The 6,162-nt window shown below is 55.4% G+C and overlaps 1 long non-coding RNA gene across 1 annotated transcript in view; it reads right to left on the bottom strand.

Annotated features, from left to right (window-relative positions):
* LOC103595273 overlaps nucleotides 1–5,853 on the bottom strand; it is a 17,094-nt gene extending 11,241 nt beyond the window's left edge. Inside the window, exon 1 of the long non-coding RNA XR_550937.1 lies at nucleotides 5,842–5,853. This is a non-coding gene — a long non-coding RNA (uncharacterized LOC103595273). The remainder of the gene's footprint in view (nucleotides 1–5,841) is intronic.
* Between the last annotated feature and the right edge of the window lie 309 nt (nucleotides 5,854–6,162).

Genomic DNA, 6,162 nt, shown 5'->3' with positions numbered 1-6,162 from the left:
GGCCGCGGGCGGCTCGGAGAAGGGACGTGCCGCGCCAGCCGCTGCCCGCCGGACCTGCGGCCGCTCCGGCCTCGGCGCAAGACGGCGCGCAGGGAGACCGCTAGAGGGCGCGCCAGCCCCGCACACCGCGCCCGCCCCGCCGTGTCCGGCGTGCCCCCTGCAAAGGGCCCGCAGGACCCTGTGACACCGGGTGATAACGAGCCTATTTCCCCATATGCGCAACGCGGGGATCTGCCCCGCCCCACGGGTGCCCCAGGGGCCCGGCTGGGGAGCCAAGACCTCTTGGCCAGTACTGAGACTGAGCATGTCCCAGGACAGGGCGGGGACCCAGCCATCTCTGCCCTCCAAGGTGGGCAGGTGGTGCGTGTAAAGTGCAAGGCATTAAAAACGGAGGTCATGTGTCGATTAACTTTCCTGGCAGCACAAAATGTGCCTCGTGAGGATGTGGAGGCCACCAGGGAGGGCTCCAGGAGCTGTCAAGATCCTTGTTGGATGCTCAACCTGAAACCTGGAAAGAACAGGACTTGGTTTCATGGTGCATGAGGAAACTGAGGCCCGGAGAGGTGGGGGGACTTGCCCAAGGTCACTCAGCAGTAGGATTTCATCCCCAGTCTGACTCTATATTGGGGGCCTATATTAAGACCACCTGCCATGAATTCCAGGGGCCTCACAGCAGATGTCAAGGTCCCTGACTCTTGGTACATCTGGGAAGCTGAGGCCCCAAGGGGGCAGGACTCGGCCCAGCCACCCAGAGCCTCCATGGCAGACCCAAGACCAGGACTCACCCCCACCACAGCGGGACAGGGGAAGGACAGAGAGGCCCCCTGTCTCCCACTGGATTCCAGGCTCCCTGGGGGCAGGGGCCCGGCAGCTGGGCTTTGGGAGTTTCAAACTCAAGGGTTCCCAGTGGTGACTCATACCCCTCCCCCAAGACCCTTTTGCCAGAAACTTCTCACGAGATCCACTGTGCTCCTGTGCTATTTTAGGCCCCAGAAAGTCAGGCGGGTGAGGGGGCGACAATGGTGGCTTTGAGGTGGCCCCTCCCCATCCCAGCTCCCAGAGGGCCCAGGTCACTGAGTTGGCTCCTCAGGGACCCGGCTGAGGTTCCCAGACACACATCCCCCATAGCTGACTCTCCCTCCCTCTGCTCAGCCTCCCCCACCCCATGTCCTGTCTCTGGGCACATTCTCCAGCCACCTGGTGCTCAGGTCTACCTAGAAGGCCCAGAGCCATCTCCTTTGGCCCAATGCATCTCTTCCAGGACCCTCTGGATAGACCTCGTCCACTAGGCCCAGTGACCACTCAGCCAGTGGGGGTGGAGCTGTGTTAAAATCTGTCTGCTTGGCTCAAGAGTCTGTAGTTGAAACCGCTGGCCATGAATCCCAGGGCCCTGGGGCCCAGAGTCTCACGCCTACCTCTCCTGCCTCATCCTGCCCCCCACTGCCCGCCCCTTGCTCCTTGAGCACGGCCACTGTGCCCTGTCTTCCCTCCCATCACCTGAACCACTGCCCTGGGTTTGCACACACACAGGGACTGTCTGCCTGCCTGGAGCGTTCTTCCCCATCCTGGCCTTCGGATCTAGCCCAAACATCACTTCCCCTGGCCCAGCCTTCCCTCGTCCACCCCCGCCCCCAGACTAAGTCAGAGCTCCTGCCCTAGATAAGGGCTGTTAGAGCCAGAGGCCAACTGCCAGCTCTGAGACCTTGGGCAAGCTGCCTGATCCCTCAGTACCTCAGTTTCCTCATCTGTAGAATGGTGGTGCTCACTGTGGTTGCCTTGGGAGGAGTCGGTGAGATGATGCCTGTCTCAGACAACTGGTGCTCAGTAACTGCTCAGAGAAGGTGGGAGAGGCTGTGACATCCACCTTGGTCCCTTTAGCTTAAAACCTAGGCCCAAAGCTCCAAATGCCCTTTGCCAGACTCACCCAAGGGACCCACAGCCCAGGGACACTTCATGATGTAGAGGGGGCCTAGTGACCAGGGGTGATCCGGCTTCTTGCCCTGCAGGAGCTGAGGGGGTGCCAGCCCTGGGTTTGGGCAGGGGCTGCACCTGCAGGGTGTGCTCCATGGGGACACGTGAGTAGGTCACAGTTATGGTGACAGTGAAAGTATTTCTCCCTGCCCATGGGATTAGGAGACCCAGATCCCAGTCTCTCCCGAGAAGATCCTTAGGGACACTTTCCACCATTGACTGTCTCCTTCTCAGGAAGCCATTGCACTCAGCTCAGGTTGTCTGGGGAAGGGGCTCTGCCAGGATTTCCAGGCTGGATGCTGTGCTGGCCTTTCTCACTGTCGCTCTGTCCCCTGAAGGTAAACTGTAGTCCTGGACCAGCCTTGCCTCTTCTCAGCTAGGCCTGTCACCATGCAAACGTCTTACAAACATGCTCAACAAAAAGGTGACATGACAGAAGAAGTATAGCATGATGCCCCATACAAAAATCAGGACATGCGAGAGAGAACCGTCCATTACTTAGGCAGACATACATGTGTAGTCAACCTGTGGAGAAAGGAAAGGGAACAAGGACTCCCCAGATCCCTAGAGTGGTTAACTCTGGGGAGAGGAAGGCAGGGGACCAGACAAGGCAGGCACATGGGCCTCCTGGTGGCATTCCACTCTAAGCTGGGCAGGGGGCACCCAGGTGTTTGTGCGGTTATTCTGTAGTGGGCCCTGCCCGTCTGGCCCCTGCCCACCTCTCCTGACTCTTCCTGGCTTCCTCTTCTCAGCTCCCTCATCCCTGCCCCCTTCCTTGCCCTCCAGCCCCCGGTCCTGAACTGCTCAGTGGAACCGCTGGGGATGGGGGTGGTGTGGGGCATTATGCAGTGCCAGGGCTGGGCAGTGTTTGCTGACCGGTGCCCCGACAAAGCTGTTTCATGGCTAGAGAGGAAGCAGACAGGAGACAGTAGGAGAGTCAGGCCGCCCTGGCTCCTGCCAGCTCCCAGCTCCCACCCCTGAGGCTGCCCCTCCGGCCTGCAGGTCCTAAAATATACCTGTTTCCTTTGAATAAATTCCTCTTTCTGCTGAGTGAGCTCCTGTAGGTTTCGGTTACTTGCCACCCAAAGGGCCCTGACTAAGACATCTCTGTAATTTCCCAAAGCTGGTCCCTAATCCTGTGTATTCAGGAGCAGATCTCTTCTCTGGAATCTGCCTGCAGTTATTTATATGCATGGATTCTGGCTCCCCAAGGCTCCCCTGAGCTGTAATCAATGCCCTTAAGTTGCTGTGGTTTCCCCCATAAGGGCCACCCTTATTGTAATTTGTCATTGTTCCTCCTAAATTGTGGGGACCAGAACTAGAAACCTGCTCCCATAGGGACTGACAGCCGCCAAGTTGAAAGGTTCTGTCATCTCCAGTGTTCTAGACCGGCGGTCTCTAGTCATGCAGTCTGCAGCACTAGAGGCATTTGGTTTTCAACAGCTACATTATTCACTGCAAATGCATGCGAGCTGTTTCCCATGAGCTACTGTCCAGCCAGCTCTCCCTCCGCGATCTAGTACTTGCATAATGGACACTCCAGAAACATACGCAAGACCTTACATTATGCTGGTTAAATGTCATCTTCCTGGCTCCCATCCAGCCCTCTAGTCTTGAAAGCATTGTAAGAGTCCTCCTTCCACTGCACAAAGCATTAATTCTGCCACTGCGACAGCTGCGAATTGCCTGAGCTGGGCTTCTGTGTTTTATTATTTATTTATTTATTTTTAAAAGATGACCGGTAAGGGGATCTTAACCCTTGACTTGGTGTTGTCAGCACCACGCTCACCCAATGAGCTAACCGGCCATCCCTATATGGGATCCGAACCCATGGCCTTGGTGTAATCAGCACCGCACTCTCCTGAGTGAGCCACAGGCCGGCCCCCTGGGCTTCTGTGTTTTAAATCCAAATTGGGGAAATGATGATCAACAGGACAGGGGTAAAGATGGAGCCCTGGGATCTATCGCTAGAGACCTGCATGATTTTCATTTTGCACCCATCGACACCCGTCAGGACCGTGGGGTTGGAGAGAGGAGAGGTCTGGTGGGCAGGAAAGGTGATAGAGCTGCGACCTCAAGCAGGGTTTTCCAGGTGCCAACAGCAGAAACCATGGATGGCCAAGGGACCCTATGGGAAGAGGCTAGGGGGTCACAGACGAGCAGGAGGCTGGGGGCTTCCACATGAACTCCCCATCCAGCGAGAAGCCAAGTGGTTCAGAATCCTTGGAGAGCATCCGATCGACCCAGCTGGGGACACGTGGCCACTGTCCGGCTGGGCAAGGGCAGCGCATCTTGATAGGCAGCCCTGGTAAGATCCCGGCTTCTCCCCCACCCCCGCCCTGCTCTGCTAATCAGTCCGGGGTCTCTAAGTCAGCTTAAAACCTGCCTGTGGGCTCAGGAGCCAGACAGCTGCGTTGGGATCTGGCTCGGTCCCCCACCAGTTTTGACCTCGGGCCAGTTACCTAGCTGTTCAGTGCCTCCTTTTCCTCCACGCTACAGCGAGGATGGTGATTAATACCTGCCTCACAGTGTTTGCGTTGGGGGTGGGTTAATCCATGTAAAGTGCTTGGAATGGCGTCTGGCACGTGGTTGGTGCTGCATTGGTGAGTTGTGTTATCATAAAGCACTATTGTATTGTGAGTCCCCATTTTTTCATTGTAGCCCCAAAGATATCAATAAAAATTCTTAGGATTTACAGAAACCCAGGTGGCCTGTGTCTGGATTGGGCTCTGTCACCCTTTATTAGAGGAGAGTGGCAAGAGTGACTTGGTTTAATTCCCTGTGACCCATGTGGCTATTTCTGGTCACCACTTCCTTTTCTGAGCACTCTCAAATCACCTCCTCAACAATCTGTCCCCGACTGTGCTTGGCGACAACTTTGGCCTCCCTAGTCCATGACCGCTGGGCTCACCCTTTCTAGAAAAGTGGAGTGATGGCGCTTTCTTCTCTGCAGGCCTCTGGCCTCCGGGCTGCTCTGTGTGGCGTCGGGTTCACACCTACACCCCGGCTCTCCTGGGGTATGGTTTTTTTATTTTTAAAGATGACCAGTAAGGGGATCTTAACCCCTGACTCGATGTTGTCAGCACCACGCTCTCCCAAGTGAGCCACGGGCCGGCCCCTCCTGGGGTATGATTTGCCAGACCTAGAAACCTGGTCTTATTTACTTATTATATTCTGAGTATGTGTTTTTCAAGATGGTTATTGTTTGTGTTGCAAAGCGACCCGGATGCCAGAAGGAACCCAAGAAGCTCAGGGGGCCTGACCACCCTCCCCTCTTCCGGCCCTGGGCCCGCCTTCTGAGCACTTGGGGTCAGGGACGTTACCCACGGGCCTCCTTGGGTCTCTCCCACGTTCTGGTGACTCTTACAGAGAAGGAGAAATCTCTGAGGCGCTGTCCCAAGCTCCCAGTGCCTACCGTTGTCATTCTCCAGCTGAGTCTGTGCCTGCATTACAAGGATTGTGGCCCCCAAGTTGCTCACGTGGAGCTAGGCCCTGCCATGCTGACCCTGGGGTTATGGTGGAGCCGGAAGGCACCGTCCGGGTCTCACGGCAAGCAGGTGTCTGTCTGGCTTCTCCGTCCCTCTTCTGGCCCCTGTCACACTTCTACACAGCTCTATTCCTTCTTTTTTTATTGAAACATAATTGGTTGTACATATCTGTGGGGTACCGCGTTGAATATCAATACCTGTGTGCAGTGTCCATCTCCTGGTACGATGCTCAAGTCAGGATAGTATATTCAGCCCTACACAATGTGACCGGTTTTTGTGGCCCTTTACCAATTTCCCCCCAACCCTCCTCCTCTCTCCCTTTCCCACCTCTGGTACCCTCGGTCCCGCTCCCTCCTTCTGAAAATTCAACACATTATTGTACACAGCTTTATTCCTAACACACAAGCCAATATTTTTAATTGAAAGTTACATGCTCACTACAAAAAATATATATAAGTGTATATAGATGGCTGAAAAATAAAAGGCAGGAGTGTCTGTTCACCCCCCAGTGCCTCCAGCCTCACAAAGGAGGCGGCTGTGAACAGTTTGTGGGTGAGAGTCCTTCTAGTGACTTCTCTTTAGTTTCCCTTTTACATCCCTCATTTTACGTGACTCATAATGATCCTGCCCGGTAGGAAGTTTTACCTCCACTCCACAGAAGGGGAAACTGAGGTTCCATTTGCCCCAGCCCTGGCCTTATCCT

This window comes from Galeopterus variegatus, unplaced genomic scaffold (assembly GCF_000696425.1).
Source record: "Galeopterus variegatus unplaced genomic scaffold, G_variegatus-3.0.2 Scaffold1732, whole genome shotgun sequence".
Lineage (NCBI taxonomy): Eukaryota > Metazoa > Chordata > Mammalia > Dermoptera > Cynocephalidae > Galeopterus > Galeopterus variegatus.
Note: the sequence above shows the minus strand (reverse complement) of the source record. Positions and strands in the feature narration are given on the sequence as shown.